Genomic DNA, 20097 nt, shown 5'->3' on the forward strand with positions numbered 1-20097 from the left:
CCTTTCTGCTGATGCTGGCAATAAGGAGAGGGGCCTGCCCGCCTCCCAGTGAAAGAACAGGTCCATAGAAATTAAAAATTATTGTTTGAGGGGGAAGGAGAGGGAAAATAAAGCTCTCGTGATAGTCTGAAATTACAGACAATAATGCAGGATTTGTTATTGTTTCAGCCTTAGTTACACTAAATAATTACATCAAAACAATTTTTTTTAGAAAAAATTTGTATATTTTCTTTGTTTCTTTGTCCCTATTCAGACTACAGAAAAAAGGTTCTTCCATCTCCACTCCCACAAAGCACATGGTAGCATGGAGTATGCCAAGCCTAGTTCAGATTAGCTTCAACAGTTCAAAGCAAGAAAGCATCCCTGTAAGGTAGGCGAACATTCTCCTAAATTAAACTGCAAACCCCTTCTGAAATAAACAGTGCTGTTCCTTGCACTGCAATGGAAAGAACAATTTACAAACACAAAAAATCTTGGGCAAAAAGCATAGAGGGGGTATTCTTAGGCAGAAGCACAAGAGAATTAAACTGAACATACTGGCACAGCATCAACAAATCTTTCAGAGAAAGGCTGACAGTCCTGCACAATAAATCTGCTCCCTCTTCGTTACAAGCCTGTCTGCGAGAACACTCTCCACTAAAAGCATTGCTATAGCAAAGTTCTATTTATAGCAATCCTCATGGCAATTCCCTACTTCTCCCCCTTCCTACCCCTTTTCAACAATCACAGTGATTATCTCTCCTGGATGGTACTAAAACAAGGGTGAAGCTTGTGTTTCCTAATTTTAAGAAATATTATGTATTACACAGAAGAACCAAAGAAAAGGTATTAAAACAGTGACGTTAAGGTTTTACTAGCGTGAAGTCAGTTCGTATGCATATGACTTTTCTTGATACTGCTTCTCTCTCCTCTTCTGATATCCTTCCTGGAGCAGAACCAGCCACAAGGCTACTTATCACACTCTAGGGAGAATACATGCAAGTACACGTCACCTTGCGTGTGTGCTTTCAAGTGAGTTTTAAGGCAGAGGTTTCTGAGGGACTCATTCGAAGTCCCTGATCAACAGCTGCAAAATCTGTGCTCCTACATCATGCAGGGGCAAGTACAGCAAAGACAACGGCAGCACAGCATCATCTCCCCAACTTCACTCGAGCCGATGAAAGTCGGGCCACTAGTCCCATCTATATTAGTTAGTCCAACAAAACATACAACAAAATCCTACAATCCTTTTTTCTCTTAAATCATTTGATCATTATGGCCATAACATTACCACTGTTATGATTGATGCTGCAACATTAGAGATTGCATCACATCAAGGGAAGGTGGTTTGTATTCTTTATTTGTTCACACCTTGATCTCTGAAAGAGAGTGACAGTTGTGAGAGTGGCAGGTGGCAGGGGAGCTGCATGCAATTCCCACAGTTGATACAAAATGGAGCACTTCTTGATCACTGTCTTTTTAACGAGCAACGAATCATCCAGGAGTGAGGCTGTACATATGCAGTGAGATTCTCTGGGTTTCCTCTCTTTATTCTCCTATTTTCAAAATCAAAGATTCTGCCTTGCAGTCATATTCTCCACGTTCCATTCATGTGGTTTGAATTTTTGGGCCAGGACTGCCTGCATTTGACGATTACAAGAGAAAACCAGGGCAGAGACACCATTCTTGTGGTTCTGACCCTTAGGCATGGGTTATTCAATTGCTGGGAGAGAAAACAGTGGAAACAGAATACTCGTTATTTTTGTTCCCAGGAATTTACACTTCTGAGCAAAGATTCTGCTGACACAGACAGGTTGCTAAGCATGCTGTTTGCCAGTGCAGCTCCAGTTTTAGTACTCCAACAAAAGCAGCTGTGTCTAAACATCTTTCAGACACTAGTTGTCTCCCCCAGTCGCTCTCTGCGGGATGAGTGCTGTCCCCCTTACCTCTGCTTCTAAGCACGTTCAGGGACCTAAAAGCCATCACAAACAGCACTGCAAACTCAGCCCAACACAAAACCAATGGGTGCAGTGCAGGAGCTTATCAGGGTCCTGATTAGCCAAAGGGTAACTCAAGAACCAGAAGCCTCTGTGAGAAAGGTTTGTGAGTGATTTTAAAGGTATCCAAACCACCAATACATTGAGACAAACCAGGGCATAGCTGCACTGTCTATATATCCCTCCTGATTAAATTTTCACTATGCTATACCAATTCAATTAGGATTTTCATAATTTTCCACATTAAATTAAAATTTAAACAATATCCTTTAAAAATATTAAAACAAGCAACGTTTCAACTTTGTTCACACTCTGATACTGGCAGGTATCTGCTTTTATCTTACAGCTACACTTGGAGTCTGATACTTTCATTAAGTAACTTGAAACCGTGAACTATTTAAGTTTCACTGTAAACAGCAGAAATGAGGTGGTGACACCTCCCTCCCTGACTCCAGCTGCAGTGTCAGTTTATTCTTAGATAGGGATTACAAAGGCCTAACCAGGTGAGTTATGTGTTATTAAAAGGAAACTGGCCAAATGCCGAGTAGACCAGCTCTCAATGTCTTTTTCCATCCATCTTTAATGTTGCTTTACCTCAGACCTGTAAATTTTCCAAACACTTTCGTGGTCTTACGAGTTTTCAATTATTAAACCATAACTGAAGTCCACAGAAACAGGCACGTGATATTCACAATAAAACTCCAGCACCTTCTGGAGTGTGAACAATTTGCCTTGGGGAGCACTGCTGTTACTATAATATGGATTTATTCTCCATTTATAAGTAAGAGTGAACAAATGCTAGTGCAAAATTCCTTCTTGTCATCACAGTTAACAGAAAACAAACTCTCACAAAGGAATGAGATGTCTCTGGATACTGATTATACACAAAATGACATCCATTTGAGTTTTGTTTTGGAGTTTGAATGAGAAATTATTTAACAATACCAATGATTTTCAGTAACCCCCTGGCAAGCACTGTTGAATTTCTTATCTTTCTTACAGTAAATGAGACTACTCAAAATTACCTGCTTGTGTTTTTTTTTACCAAATGACAGTATTTGGTACTCCTGTTTACAGATGATAGAATCTGAAAAGTAATTTCTTCCACTTTCCTGACTCTTTATGGGAAAAGTGGTCTTTTGTGCTTGTACTCAGTAAAGCACACAGCGCCGGTCCAACTGTAACTGACACATGAGCCTCCAGCTGTGAATTCCTATATTACAAATTTTCACTTACAGCTTCAAATGCTGAGTTTAACAATCACAGATTTAAAATAGGATCTCAGAAAATGAACAGATATACCCAGAACAACATCATACAGGATTAATGAACATGAAAATGATCCATTTTTGTATTTCTTTTCATGCTCAGCAATTGCGTATTTGCAATCAGAAAGGTGATATATTTGATGTTACACCTTCCTTTACGTATTATATCTTCTATATACATAAGAAATTAATAGTCATTCTTTTATTTCAACAATACTATTCATTTAGGACCTTAATTCTCAAAAGGTTTTGTATTATTTTTAGTGGGAAAGAAACCCACCCAAAAGTCACATTTCTACTGCCAGCAATCACTGTAACGAGCTCTCTAGCCAAAGCAGGGGGATGCAAGGGGCAGGAGAGCTGCCAAACCTGGCAGCCCCAAGTACCTGTGGCAGCTTCCTGACCCCCAGCAGGTACTGAACTTGGGCAGGTGTGAATGAAACCTTCTGAGACATTAATAAAAAAAAGAGGGTTGAATTTTAGTCTCTACAGTGCTTCAAAGCCTGAAAAAAAAATAATCAGAATCCCAGACAGTAAAACCTGTTAAGGCAATGAAGGATTAAGATCACTAATACACTGAGGCTGCCCACAGCTACTTGGCACAGAACCCGATCCGCTGTGTTAAATGCCCCATCGCAACGGGGCAGCAGATGTGAAAACGAGCAGTGTTAACGACAAGGCCAGCTAATGTTGCCTCCCTCACAAAAACTGCTGTATTTTAGCATGGAAGGTTGACTTCTTGTATTTAATTTCTAACCAATTTTATTTCCTGAAGAGTTCCTCTGAGAGAGATGGTTAATAAGAAAGCCGCTATAGAAATAAAGAATACAGTTGATTGCATATGCAAATCTGTGTGTGAATTTTCTTTGGGGAGGGGGATTTGCAGCTGAATGGGTTAATGATAAAAGCGATTGCTGTTTTTTTCCTTTTTTTCTCTCCCAAGCTCCACAGCTGAACACGATGGGATGTGAGAGGGGAGAAGGATGGTTAGGGACAGAGAGATTAAAAAGTACAAAGCCATTTTGACTGCTTAAAATATTTCTGGCAAGCCTGATATCGCCGGTGGCAGAGGAACTAAGCATTGCCTTGCGGGAGGACTTGCCTTCAGACGTGACTCTGAGACAACCTTTTGCCTCAAAGCCTCCACTTTTCATTATTTGGAAATCAGACAAAGAGCAAGAGAGGAGCAAGCTAGCAGAGGGAGCAGAGCAGCTATTTTTCTCTCAGGCTGGAGCGCTAACGGGAAGGATGTCTATGTTGTGAAAGGCTGTGTTGGAAAGGAATAAAGAAACAGAGAAATAAACAGAGAAATAAAAAAGCAGGAGCTGGAGCCCTCCAGAAGCAGTAAACCTTCCCTTCTTTTCTTTTCCATGATATCTTTGGAAGTGGCTGCTAAGGCATTCTGAAAGGGGTTTTTGTCAGAAGCCCTCTCTGCAGATGTCTTCTGATCCCTTTGGAGGCATTTCAGCCCCTAATACAGCTGTCACTTTCTCCCCGTTGCTCTAACAAAAAAATGGGCGAAAATATAATACTAATAAATTTCTGCCTAACCAACCGAACTGCCACTGACAGCCACCCACTGGGGACTTTGGCCGGCATGGGACACCCTGCTGACTGAGAGAGAGGCCCAGGGCTTTAAACTGCTTTCACGCCACATTAACACCCTGCCTGGCAGAGGCAGGATGGAAGAATCCAGGGCTGGCTGATCCCCTGAGCTACCGGGAGGGAGCTGCTGCTCTCTCCCACCCTCCGTCCCTCCTGCCCGTCTCTGTGCAAGTGGAAGCGAACAATACTTTTCTCTCGATGCAAATGCGAGGGAGAGGGAGGCGAGGAAGCACCTTACCCTCGGCCCCTTCCCTCCCTCTCCTCCCCTTTGTGAATTTAAGCAGATAATAGTGAAAGCCAAGGCCCATCTGTGGCTTCTGAGCAGACTTTGTCCCAGTTACTTAGGCTCATCTCTAAGCCTACTTTAGGCTCCCTGCAGTTTAATGCATCTTTAAGAATTGTCATTCCATCGCTCCCTCGCTCTGCCCCCTCCTTGCTCTCTCCCCTATTCCAGTCCCGCCCGCTCTCAGCCTCCCTCTCCCCCAATTAAAAATTCTTCACATTTGAATGAGCGTATTTTCACCATCGCTTAGCTTGGAAATGGGCCCTCCCCCCTCTCCCTCTCATCCATCCTCCTGCTGAATAAAAACTGGGCTGGAGGAGCTCTTTTCACATATTATTTGTTTAAAAGCTCTCCCTTGCATTTCATAGTGAGCCATCAGTGTGTCAGGCTGCCTTGGGACAGCATCTCAGTGCTCACAAAACTGCCACATTAAAATTTCCAATGCATTTGATCATCTTCAAAATTCAATTCTTCTGCTTTTATTCCCTCACTTCATGCTGTATAGAAGGGTGAGGATCAGGTAAGAAAGATGAAAAAGTGCATTTTCTTGAGATTTATTCACTTATTTTACTTTTTTTTTTTTTTTTCCCCACCAGTGTGAGTTGGAGAATGTTGAAGGTCTGATAATTTTCAAAAGCACTGAACACATGAAATTACCAAGAGCTGCCTGGGTTCAGCATCTCCGAGTTCAGCATCTCAGCACCTCTCACAAGTTCAGCCTGAAAAAAAATCCTGAATTACTTTTATCTACACTTATTAATATTTATTTGTAGTAGGACAGCACCAAGACATACACAAACCCTGCCACAAACAGAATATATAATGCCCATCCCACTGGTCCCTGATGGGGGCAGGGACAAAGCTTGTCATGGTTGAGACCAGGCTTTTTCCTTTGTTCTGCCCTTCTCTGTAGCAGGGGCACAGTCCCCTTTTACAGTGACCTAGGGTTTTACTGGACAAAACTCTGCTTGTTCACAGACCTAAAAATCCAGTGATGCCTACAGTTTCAGGTTTTGTTTCTCAGGGAACCTGAAAGTGTTTGGCAGCACACAGATATGTGTACATCTGAAGCCAGTGTTTTATGACTCTTCTCTACTAAATATTTAGTGTATGACTGCCTGGACCTATAGCTGAAGGGATAATTTTCAGCCTTGGGTTCCTAAACAGATAAAGCAGGAAGAGGACAGGAAGGAGAACAGCAACTTAAGGATGTAAAGTGACTTGCTGAAAGACATGGCAGATCAGGGGGAGGGCAGGGAATGAAAGTCCCCATCCTGTTTTTGAAGATTTCCCCTTCGATCAGCATCACTTCAGTTTCAATGGAGGGAGGCTGGGAGGGCTCAAGCACAAAGGCATGAGATCCTTCAAGGGCAAAAGCTCCACTATATGTGAAAAAGCCTTATTTCTTGAAGCATTAGAAATGTGTGAAGGAAAAGGCCTTTCTGTGAGGCATGAAAGTCCTTTGAATTGTTACACGGATGGCAGATCCACTTAATTCTGAAAGCTGGAAAGCCAACTTCAGCCAAACATCTGACCACCACCTCTGATCTTCCCTCCCTCACATGGAGTCAGACCCCTGATTTCGTGCCCTGGTAAGTGACAGTGGCCTTGAGCTGAATCTGGCATGGAATTAAAGACAGTGCTAGTTTTTCTAATTAAATATCACAGGGTCCATTCCAAAGTTGGGGAGCAGAGTGGAGCAGAAACGACGCTCAAAACTTAACGTTCGGATTTACTTTATCTAACAAGTCACTCCAAGTAGGAAAAGAAACAGAGACATTTGTCTCCCTCCCTCCTGCTGCCCAACTGCCTGCCTGACACTGATACAAAGCACCAGCGACTCTGACAAGTCCTAGGTAAATCCCAGATTGGATTTCTCGACTTGACAAACTTCCCATGACACTGGCAAGACACATTTGCAGAAACCCCGGCACAGCATATTTCTCTACACAAATGAAAAATGTAATACTTGGATCAGAGAGAATGACTCCGTATTGGCATGGAACAGCACAGCTTTCTCCGGATGGACTGACAACGCTGTTTGATGCACGGAAGAAATCCTGCTGGAAATGCACTGGATTTGCTCATAGACCTGATACTTAAGTCCTAAGACCTCTTTGTATTCAGGACAGATATGAGCAAAAGAATATTCTTCTGAAAATAAAGCCATTCATAACATTTCTTGCACACAGAACAAGACTGACAAAAAGTGGAAAGATCTGTAACTGCTTTGAAAGAATTGGAAAATTTTATGTTGTGCTGTTACTGAGGCAGAAGAAGGAACCTGTGTGACAGCCTGTACGCTCGCTGTCACTACATGCAATAACAATGATGTGGTTTCTGTCTCCCATTTCTGGACTGACTGGAAAGCAAGTAACTACCAATAACAAATTACAAGCAGTGTTACGGCTGCCTCGAACATACATGAAATCAGACCGCCCTTTGCAATTCACTCATATTTTGTATAGCATGTATCATATGACATATGCAATAAGAAGGAAAGCCATCTGAGGCTGCAGTTTCTGAAACATGGCAGCATGACAGAATTTCTGAAGAGTTTAGGGGTTCAAATGCTCCATATAAATGTTTCCCCTGGTGAGTCCAGTTATAAAGCACCAAATCCTCAGTGTGGCGTAAATGAGCTCGTTTCACTGAAATTCATGGGGTGATGTTAATTCATATCAGTGATGATTTGGCTCACTCCATCTGCAAACAATGCAATGAGGATTACCTACCTGTACAAGTGATCAGTCAATATAAATACAAGATGCAGACCTTGAACGAAGGTAAGAGCTACTCAGAGTAAGACTCCCAAGAGCCTAAGTCACTAAGTTCACTCAGACACTTGTGAAAATTTCATCTGCTGAGCTATATACTCTCGCATTGTCCCTAACAACATGCACTGCAGAGTGAAGCAGGAGGGAAGTGTATTAAGAGGCAGGGTTTAATAGGTTTAGCAAGGATTAATAGACAGACTGATAGTGAGAGGCTGGGGTTCATGATCAGCACTGTGCCATGCTATACTCAACATCACAAGGACTTTTACAAAAGCGAATGAATAAACAAGCTCAGCTAAAATAAGGCCATGTATATACCATAGGCTTCTGCTGGCACAGCCCTCCCTGTGAAGGGTGAGAAGAGGTGGGTCTTCGCGGGACAGTGCTGTGCCAGCAGAAGCCCCTCCGTGCAGACATGTTTATACTGGCAGCACATGCTTTTGGTTGGAAAGCTTATTTCATGTGTGCGCACTCCAGGGAGAAGTGTTACTAAAACAGTACAAAGAACAGCTTTGCCAGTACAGCTGATTCCATAGCAAGAGCACTTTGTCAGTATGGTGTTTTTTTCCCTGAAAAAGCCCTTCTAGTGTAGCTTTCCTCGCAATTCTTAGGTTAAGCTTAGTATTAAGCTTAGTATTAACTCCAGCTTTCACCCAAGTGTCAGAACTTGAATTTGCAAAGTTAGAAGAAACTCCTTTAAAATAAACCACCTCAAGCAATTTTGCCTTCAGGTAGAGCTCTGTATCTTTGACATGTTACATTGCTGGCTGATCCTCAGCAGCTGTGTAATGTAATTAGTACTTACTGTTCAGACACACATAGTGACAAACTGAAAGCACAAAACCATGAATATCTGTATCATGGAAGTACCAAAGGCAAATAAATGAGGCATAGAATTTAGCTACGGCAAAGGAAGGACTGCTGTCAAGAAAGACATCAACCCTACTTTGCAGATGAGAATGTCTGGGCAGGCACTGAATCAGACTGCTGTGCTGCCTCATCCAATGCTGATTGTAATCATACTTCCAGTTCCCCACCCTGGCAGCAACCACTTTCAGTGGGTTTTAGGCCAGAGAATGGACTGAAGTTGATGCTGAAATGTAGTATTTTGCTGTCTAAACCCCCAATTTGCTCATAAATAAAAATCACAGGAACTCTAAATTATGTATTTCAGATGCTAACCCTTTGAAATGGGAGGCACTCTTCAGTCCAGCCTCAAGATGGAGGAAGAAGGAACAGCTTCTGAAGAGGGGCTCTCTGTGGACTACTCTATACACTGTCCCGGTCTCATTACCTCTCCTGGATTGAAGAGAAAAATGCAATTGGCCATCAATTAGGAAGAGTTCCCACTGAACATGCAGAAACTCAAATTCATTGTTAGCTCATTAAATGTGCTAACATTTGTAAAGGTTCAAATGGGCTTTTCAGGCTTCAGCCCAGCAAGAGATCTGTTCCTATAGCTTGTTAGATAATTGTCAATTAATGAGTTTAAATGCTATGTGGCAGTCTAAATGAGGAACTAACAGCTCTTCACAATCCAATAAAATCAGGTGACATTACGATAAATCAAAATCTTTTACACACTATCCCAAATAAATGACACTTGGGAAAGCACACGTGTATTAAAAATACATGATCTGAATCTTTGCATGGGCCCACTCCATGGCTATAACCACCAAAAAAGTGTCTTGTGAGATGGCACACAACATTTCAAAGTGCCAATGCATCAAGCAAGACCTCTGGCAGCTCCTTAATCTTGTTCTAACACTGTTTTAAGGACAGAGTTATAGCCAAATCATTTACAATCCAAACTACATGCACATTTCCCTATATTTTTCTTCTTCTTTTCACAAACTGTTACTAACAAGAGGCATTTATTCAGAACTAGTCAGCACAGGTCTGAAAAGACCATGCTGTATCTGCCACACATCCCTGTTCTTTCATTCACTGATCACCTCCCCTGACTACATTCACCTAAGGATCCAATGCCAGAGCAGGAGTAGGATGCACAGAATGGGGGAAAGCAAACTACAGTGCTTATTTAGAAACAACCACCTTTGTAACAAGAAGAAAGATAAATATTTTGCCTGGGGTCCTGGCAGAATACACATAACTTCCCTAAGTACATCAAGGACTCCAACTTCTACAGGAGAAGGTGCTGTAGTTTAAATGTGCATAATTACCATCCGTTCCGCTGCATTGCTCACCCTGACTGACAGCTGTCTGGAGAATGCTGGAAAAGGGTGAAGGGGAGCTTGAGTCGTTGCCTCCCCCTCCCTAACAGAGATCCCTACTATGCGAAGAGGGACGTATTCTGTACTACCCAGACACTCTTCATGGTGAATTTAACTACCTGACAATCAAAAAGGAAAGGACTAAACAATGGGTGAAGCATAGTAAAAGATGGAGAGATGGGGTAGAAGAGGAAGGAGGGGGAACATGCTTGGGCTTACATTACTTAAAAAAGGTTAGCTCTGTTAGATTTTAGATTTTTCACCATTCTTAGGTAGTTTTAAGAGTAGCAGAGCAGCATATTTGGGGATAGAGAAACAGAAAAACAAAAGGGCAGCTGCAGCACTCTGATAACTTAAACTCATACAACAAAAAGCTTAGATGGTTTAGCTAGTAAAGATACAAGAAACTTCTGGGAAAAAGTAGGCTAGTTCCTATCCCTGATTCAGACCTTATCTAAAGGTAAACTGAGTTCTCAAACTAGTCTGCAAGGTTACCAGAAATTCAGTAGTTTCCCTCATATATAGTTTCCCCTGTGTTCCTGCCATATTCCGTATTTCACACCACTTGTAATTTGGAGAGAAAATGGAGTGTAAAGAGAAACCAGCTGCAAAAGCATCAATGGCTGAAGAGAACTAGAGACTATGCTGAACTTCTGCCTAAGTAGATGTGCGTAAAAATTCAGCAACCTTGTCCTAAACATTTTTAACCACTAGAGAGAAGACCAAAGGATACCACTGCCTCTACCATTTCATGTAGTCAAGTTTCAAGACCACCAGTTACTGTTCCTGTTTGGAATGGCCAGAATATGCCACATCAGTGGCATCATGGAGAGACGGGTTGGCAGAGAGGACAGGCACCGTTCCAAACTCTTACACATTTTTTCCTGGTATCATCACCCCAGGCAGATGTCTCTGTGTAACATGAACAGGTCTGTGGTTGCCAGTTTTCAACTACTACTGTCCTCTAGGACCCAGGCACGTCTGTCACCTTAAGCAAATAATTTCATGTTCCAGCAGTCTCCTCTGCCTCAAATGCTGTAAAAAAGCCAGCTATCTGCCTGGTGAACTTGAAATGAAGATGTATGATTAAAGTCCTAACAGCCAGTCAGGAGCTGTAACAGCAGGCTCTAATGCAGGCTCTTCTTCCTGGAAGCTGGAGTCAGAAGACCTGATATTCCTAAGCCCCTTACTGATCTGCTACGTGCAAAGCACACTCCCTCAGACTCTCCGGCTCTTTATTTTTCTTCCTGCCTCTGGTCTGTTTTTCCATTGGTTTGCACTGGAGGTTGATTCTGCAGAGAATCTTCCAGAGCACCCTACTGCCAGGACCACCTCTTGTCTCGACCAGGGTTGTTACTGTTAGTGTATAACACTAGGAATGCCACGCAGAAAGTTTTGGGTTATGGAGCAAATTCAATCGTCTTCCTTAGGTAGTAATGGAAGTACTAGCTGACAAATGCAAAATTATTAAAAAAAATTCTCTAAGTAACAGGACAAAGGACTTTGTGATACCTTCTTTTGCACAACTTGCAGTTCAGCAGTGGTGACAGGGGTGAATTAATTATTTAATTTGATTTCTCACGTTTAACATGCAACAGGTCTTCAGTCTGGACTCCTTGCTTTTTGCCTGCCATATATGAGACTGCCAAGCAGTCTCTCATTCCTGTACTGGACAAGCCCAAGACAGTTTAACTTCCACAATCAGCAGGTGCATTGAGCCCACTATAATCAGAACAGTTTGGGGCTATGCTCCCCAAACCACCTAAAGCTACAGCTCTGTAATGGGGCCCTTCACACTGAATACTTTGCTTCCTTACAGACAGCTGCTACTATATGCTATTACTGATATTATTAACACTGAACCTTTACTCTGTTTTGCAGTTTATAAGCAGATGAATACACAGTTTTCCCTCCCACCAGAGTACCATGCTGCTCATCCACTGCCTCTAATGCATGGTTTGGCTTTAGTTATATATCACAGAGGCAGGGAAAATAGGGAAAAAAGCTCAAGAATCTGCTTGATGAAAACCACTTGTTAATTGGTACCATACCTCCAACAGTCATCCAAATGAAGAGAAAACAGTGAGCCTAATTGTCATTTTCTGTTTTCCTCTCATAAGCACCTCTGAGCTTACTTCTCTTGCAGGCTGGAGTGGGCCCACCAGGGGTGACAGTAACTCGGACTGTGCTGCAGTGGTGGCAGAAGACTGTCAGCTGAGGCAGGCGCCCGAGCTGCACAAAGCTGCTACGGTGGCACAGCACATTCACTGCTACAAACGAATGCTGGATGAGTCCTGCCATCTGTTCTTACAGAAAGGTGAACGTGCTTATCAAGGAAAAGTTCTTGATTTTAATGCTGGCTGAGTCGCTGACTGCTGTGACCTGAGACGAGCTGTGTGATTGATGCAGTTGACAAGGCTGTAAAACTGGCAAAAAGCCCATCTCAGAAACAGTTGCTGAGATAAGGCTATCAAGCCAAATTGATTTAAAAAATAAATAAATCAGGGAACCAGAAGCAATTCCATATACATTTCCCAGTCCAAGTATACATTCTTAAAAACAAAGTTGCCAACTCACTTGGGATGGATTAGAGCAGAAGCGCTGTGGTATCTTCAAATCCCAGTTTGTTAATGTTTTTGGCTCCAGCAGCTAATATGGAATCCATGGGATAAAACCCCAAAGACCCTCCTGCACACGGTGGTACATCCCTCAGAGTAAATGAAAGTGCTGCAAACAGAGGCTTGCAATCCCCCCCAGCTACACCAGCGGGTGTCCACATCGGGATGGGGCTGCAGGTCCGACTCCACTACACTGCAATCAAGCACGGCACTGAAAGGCTGGCTAGTGGCCAGGGGGGTCAGACAACATCTGACTGACCCAGACCTAGGTTAGAGTCTGTGACAAATGAACAGTATTTTGATGTAGAAATAAATATCAGTTTCTAATATTCTCACTTGCGGTTTACATATTTTGATGGAGAACATCTAGGAACTCCCTGGGCCTGGTGAGAAGGGTTTTGTCAGCAATAGATTAAAACAGTTTACTTGGAAACTCCGAACAGCAACATTAATTTGTGTTGTCTCACAACATTTACTCCACTAAAAACATTTCCTTACTGGATTTTTAGAGCAGGCTGCAGAGAGAACACTGAGCGCGACAGCAATTCCAGGGAGAGGCAGGGGAATTGTGGCTCACGTCAGTCCAAAGCTAAGTCTAAGGGTATGGCTCAAGAAACCCCAAAGTGAAATGCTTTCTCTCAAGTACACTGTATTCCTGCCTAAGTGACTTTTGAACCAATTGGCTGAAACCTATGACTAGAAACTCGAATTTCCTTACTCTACGTGGAACTGGTTATCAGTTTCTGTCCCCTGCTAATGGCAATAAAGACCTTGGAGTGCCGATGCATCATGACTAGCATTTTAAATGCCAAAGCAGACATAATCTGAAATTAAACTGTGGCTTTGTACTCAGCTTTAACAGCTATGGCTAATTCCCAGCAGCAACCTTACACTACAAACAGTGGAGGATGTCTCGCACAATTTGCCATCAGGATTCAATTTTGTAACACGCTCTTTCTCCTTCATATTTTTGGACATACTGATTTAAAGCCTTAGAAGACATGTGATAATCTTCCTAAAAGTGTCTTGAATTAAATACAATTCTGCTGCAAACACTTCATGAAGGCAATTTTTTTAGTCTTTGCAACAAAAACTCAACTAAATATTCTATGAACTGCCTTTGCTATTACTCTCTGGCAGGTAACTGCTGAGAGAAACAGATGATGCTTATACTTGCTTAGATCATTTCTGTACTAGACTTAAGTCAGGGGCTCCCTTGAAGAACTGAACTGGTCCTACACAAGAAACTATTTAACCTTATCAGGAAGGTTGAAGGTGAAAGACCGTATGTAAACTACAGGTCTAATAAGTTCAGGCAAAGGCTTCTGCACTCCCATTCAAACCAGTCAAATTTCTATGCAAAAACTCCCTGCAAAACAGCACCTACTGTGAGTGCCACAAAATTCCACCTTTCCTAAACACTAAAAAAAATTAACCCATTCACCATGGTTTTTTACTGGTCAAGCTACTCTTCAGAAGAAATGAAACTCAAAGGGGGAAAGTCCAACAACTAATTTTCATGTTGGTACCAGTAAATCATTACGTGAACAGAAGAGATTTCTGCAGTGTCTAGATGTTGTGTATCTTTACTTCCTTCATCTTGAGAAACTTACCAGTCTTTACAGAAAAACAATACAGTAAAATTCAACAAGGCAACTCGCCAGGTGGTTTTACTGATTTTTCACATGTTCAGTCTTTATGACTAGATTGAAACATTGTAAAATCAAGCTAAACTGAGTAATAAAGACTCAACTGCACCTCCAGCCACATTTGCTTCTAACAACCTTAGTGAGATCTGTTTCACCATCCTTAAAAACATAAATATTTGCCAGTTTATATCTGCTAATCAAGTTCCTTTCTACATTAAATTACTTATTTATATTAGGTTAGAAAGATGGAACAACACCCCAAGTCAGGAACGTACACATAAGGAACTACTGAGTAGTAGCCGGAAAATGAGACAAAAATATATTTGGGGCTGGAGCAAGACAAAATGGGTCACATTCCTGTGAAGTTCTTGCTAAAAAAGCCTGGGAAAATTGCAGCAGTGCAGCTTGGTAATATTTTGCTGATAATGATGGATGTAATAGAAAAAGAGGTTTTAGAAGGAACTGGGAAATAAAATAATTAAAAAGCTGTATGTTGGTAAAATCAGATCTGTGAACAAATTTTGAGAGTGGGTCAGTGCTTTGGCATGGCAATTCTGGAACCTTTTGCCAGCCCTCCACCCTTATAACATACCGGGGGCAGAACGCACTCTCACCTTCTGACTTGTTTGGCATCTGCTCAGAAACACACTCTCCAGGGGAAGAATACTGGGGCTAGAGATGCAATATCAGAATAATTTAAGCCTTTGAGGATTTTAAGTAATGGGTGTGATTTTCTAGGAGTTAGCATAGTTTATCTCATCTGATGTCAAGGGAGTTATACTGGTGAAAAAGGGTAAGATGCTGAGTCCAGTGTTTTATTCTGACAGCTTACATTGCTCATCTGTTCTCTCTGAACATTTGAACACCCAATACATCTAAGAAAGTCTAGATTTTGGTTTGTTGTTCCCTTCCCTTTCTTTTATCTTTGTAAAGAGATAGATCACTTCTTGGCTTGTCTGATGGGACCATCTGCTGATATTGCAGGAGGATGTGTGTTGGTATTAATAAACTGTACATTTTAATGTAATAATTTTGCTTGGGAACCTAGCTGAATTGGTTTAGTATGTTCTCAGTACGATGCCATCAGTCACTGATACTCTGAAGGGAAAGCCATAAATACTTTTCTGAATCTGGTTCATGAAATTCCTTTTTATTTTTTTAATCAGAATGATTGCCATGGTTTTGCCTGGGAAATAGCGACTTGCAAAAAATGCATTCTAGAGAGATGTAGGATATTTAAGCAATGCCAGATGTGAATGCCTTGTTTTAGCCAGTGTACTGACCAGGCCCTTCCCAATTTCAGTAATTACCTTCAGGACCACAAAACCCACAGGATGAGGAAAAAATTACATTGCACATTTCTGTGAGACACACAAAAGCAAACCAATGTCGGTGGCTTATTCATTGATGCAAGTCTGAAGAGTTCTCATTTTCTTTTCTTTTAAAAGGAAATAATTTTGGAGTCTAGACAAAAATGGCAAGCTAAGAAATAGGTAAAACTGTATCTCCACCTATTTTTAATTCAGCAGAGTGTCCTGAAGGACTGAGAAACAATCTGACAAAATATGGCAAAAGTGTTCACCATCCAGGCTCAACTTCACTGAGACTTAATCCAGCTTCCAGGTTGCCCACTTGTCTAAGTAAATACTTATAAATGAAGGAACTGCGACATCTGGGTGTCCTGTACCTGTTCTGATGGGACAGAGATTTGCCTTCTTCAGCTGGATCCCCAGAGGACAAAACTGTGCTGTGGTTGAGCTTTGCAAGCTGTGTATGATACTTTCTCAGGAGAGTGGCAGGCGAAGCTAGCAGGATGAGGGGAGAGAGGGCCAAAGACCAACGTTGCTAACCTGCAGCTTGGCAGTGTTTGTCCATTTGGGCCTTTTCCAGATTCAAAAATTTCTACACTGAGGCTTGTGGAAAGAAAGCAAGTGAAAAAGCAAGAGGCTCTCCCCTCTGTAGGACTGGTGGACACCCACCAGTCTCCCAGCAAATGCGATTTAAGTGCTGCTTCTTACAGAGACCACAGTCACCGAACTGAAGCAGCAGTCTCTGAAACGGCAGCTGAACCCACAGCAGTAACTTTTACCCAAGCATTTTCTTCTTTAACCTAACAAAGCACTTAGATAATCACATAACAGTAAAGGAAAAACAAAATCACCCCGCAACACTGTCTACCACGTTATCCGTCAGATACATGTTCAAGTATCCAGACTGAAGAGGTATTTGCAACTTCTCTCCCTCCCAGCTCAACATCCATCATCAGGATAAAAGGACCAAAACCAGGTAGCAAAACATCTTGCTCTACAGGCTGCGTAGGAAAGGCCACTCGCCAGCATCTCTGGACTCACACTGAGCCACCTGGGTCTTCAGAGAAGCAAGCTTAGTAAGAAATCCTGCTCTGTCTTTGAGGCATCTTTTCAACATACATTCCTTTTTCCCTTTACCCTGTATCATTACAAGCCTCTATGCTTCTCCCTCCTGTGTGCTCTTTTATTTCTGCAGTTTGCAGTCAAGTTAAATGCCAGAATAAAAGCAGGGAACAGAAAATACAGAGGTGATACAACAGCACGAAGCCAGTTTACCCGTTCTTATCTGATTGTGATCAAAACCATAGCTCTGTATCTGTTTGCAACAATGCCATGAGAAACTAAGAAAACCAGGAATAATTCCGCCAATAAATTTTTGGACAATTTCATGTAAAAGATAAGGCAATTCAATCTACAGAAGTAATTTTTTTCGATAATGTTCGTATTTTGAGTCAAGGCTATGAAACAAAACACATTAAGAAAGCTATATACTGTTGTATAATCAATGTTCCAAAGAAGAAAAATATTTATGCTAAGGAATGACGTTAACTGCATTCCCCTTTGAGTTTGTGTTATAGTACAATATTTAATTACATGCTTGCGTTTCTCAAATACCTATTACAACGTATCTTCTGTTGGACATGATGCATGTGTATTATCTGGCTGAACAGCATGATAATATATCAAAAGAAATTGCAAGAATTGTTTTCCACTTTTCATAACAGAACGTCAATTCCCTTCCACCACAGACTTGCATCCAAACTGATGAACCATAGCAGATCTCCCTCCCACACAAGCCAGCTTTGAGCAGGAATACCTTAGCCTGAGAGATTACATTTTCAGAATGCTACATGCAACAGAAAAAAGGAAAATATCAGGACTACTATGCAACTTTTAACAAGAGGACTTGCTACTAATACAACCGTATCATAGCTGCAACGCAGGCAGTGATTCACATGCCACTTTGAAGAAAATCCAGGGTCTTCTGTAATTGATATATGCTTTCTCTCTACTCCTCATATCAACTCCACAGACTTAAGCCAACTACACGAACTTCACTTGAGAATATATGCAACGTTCAGCTGAGCTTTCAGACATTCAGGTTTAGTAAACCACACGTTCTGGTTGAATTTTCCTATGAAAGAGTACTTAACATTTCTGTGAGCCCTCATATACACAATTATATACATATCTCAAAGTTTAATGTCTAAACCAGCAAGCCTAATATTTAACTTCAAAGAGGTGTTAGTACCTTTGAATATGGCTTTAAACCAAGACAGCTGACACTGTGCTACTCTACCACTGTAGACAATGCAGGCTAACACCCATTGATGTTACAAACTAGATTGGGAAAACTATACTTGCTTGTAACAAAAGAAAAGAAGATAAATACCTGATAAATAAATATATGAGATAGAAAACACCTTCAATACATCTTCTCTCTCTTTTATGCCAAATTTCATTCAGATCTGCAGGATTCATGCACACTGTCTTCATTCTGCTGTAATCTGACTTGATTTTGTCCACCTTGAGATTTATGTTTATCTCAGGATCTTACTAATTGCGGAAAAGTTTGCTTCAGTTTGATATGTTTCAATAGAAAACACCAGAGTTAAAACACCAGAGACTGAAGAGTGTTCAGGAACTGAAGAAAAGGAGGACAGGGAAAATTTCAAGGTCATTAAACTATCTGAGAGTCAGTGGATTTCTAGTGAGGCAAAAATAGAACCTGGTTTGATTTTTTATGGAAAAGTTTGTTATAAATAGGGACTGTTCCTTCCAAACAGGATTTCTATGTATTTAAACCTCCCAATCACAGCTGACAACACCCTGAGGGCACAGTTTGCCAAAAATGGCCGACAAAATTTCTGGAAATCTTCCATGTGTTATAGCTGGACAATTGACAGTTCACATCTCGTTCAACCCCCAGCAATGAATTCTTATTCTGACATCAACCAAAAGTAAACTAGAGCACTGTTCTTTTCAAATGTGTTACCTTCCCAAATTTCTGTGCATATACACGCACATTTTCTAAGACAAATAATGGTACTGTTACTAATATTGCTACTTGATCTTTCCTGCACTTAAACAACTGTTACCTTTACTGTTTCTCTGAAAAAGCCTTCAGCGACTATTATCTTTGCAAGAATACATCCCTCAACTACTGTATTGCAAAACCTGGTCTTTCATTTTCAAGAATTAGAAAAAACCCAACAAAATATCTACCATATAAGCCCACAAATTGCCATTGTGACTTGGTACAGAACAGGCAAGCTGCATGTGAAAGAAGCCTCCTTTGGGAGAGTGCAAACCCAGTGATTTCCTTTCCCAGTATTTCTGTAATACCATAAGCACGTCCAGCTCCACCCCTCCAACGCGTGCATGCCGCCTGCCTTCAGCTACATTTCAAAATACCCCATTTTGTAACCAAACTGAACATTTTCTCTAAAGGACAACAAATTATTTCTGAAATAAGTCGTTTCACAATGACAATCAATTATTGTTCTTCTGAAGGGAAAGTAAAGGCCAGCTACTGATGCTGGCTATGGGCTTGAGAACGTCACCGGCACTGGAGGATTAAACTAGGGCTCACAGTAACCCTTGTGCACTGATAAGGACAGCGGGTAGATACTCTAAGAGATTTACCTTCAGTGATAAATTAGCCACCCATACTCATGAAGACTCTGACACAGACACAGATTCCAACTGTAACTAAACATACCCAGAAGAAGTATTCGTTAATGACAAGACCGGAAGATAATATGTAAAAACCATGGAGAAGGAAAGCAGTGACCTCTCACACAGCCCTGTGTAATACCTTTGACGTGAGCAAGAGAAAAGCCTCCCTCTCCTCCAGATACAGAAGAACTGATTTCATCTGATAACTATCACTTACACTGAAATAATTTTAAGAGTGCTACATCAAAGGAACCTGTAAACTGATGCACATTATTTATTTGTCCTCTGGGAGAAAGCTAACACTGGTGGGTGACAGGGGGTGCAGAGCTGGGAACCTTATGGAATGGGAGACTTGGGGAGGAAAGTACTATGTTGTCATAAGCAGTGTTTAAATCCTTAAATCAGAAATTCCACATTCTGTCCCATATTTGGTAAGTTTAATTTTTACTCTGTATGTCCTACTTCTGCAATGTTCAGGAAGTCACTAAACTGAAAATAATTCGAAGCTGGAGAACTATTAGGGGGAAGTATCACATATGCTCACCCTGTTTTACATTTCCCCAGGCTGTCACAGTAGATGGATTTTTCTCCTGCTCTAGTATAGTTGTTCTTATTTTTTTTTTTCTTTCAAAAAGGGGTAACATCCCACACAAACACAACTTAAGGTCAATATATAATGTGCAAGTGTATCAAGATTAC

The 20097-nt window shown here is 41.4% G+C and overlaps 1 protein-coding gene across 2 annotated transcripts in view; it reads right to left on the reverse strand.

Annotated features, from left to right (window-relative positions):
• HS6ST1 (heparan sulfate 6-O-sulfotransferase 1) overlaps positions 1-20097 on the reverse strand; it is a 201623-nt gene that overhangs the window by 73555 nt on the left and 107971 nt on the right. The window lies entirely within an intron of this gene.

The sequence above is a fragment of the Athene noctua genome, chromosome 8 (genome assembly GCF_965140245.1).
Source record: "Athene noctua chromosome 8, bAthNoc1.hap1.1, whole genome shotgun sequence".
Classification (NCBI taxonomy): domain Eukaryota; kingdom Metazoa; phylum Chordata; class Aves; order Strigiformes; family Strigidae; genus Athene; species Athene noctua.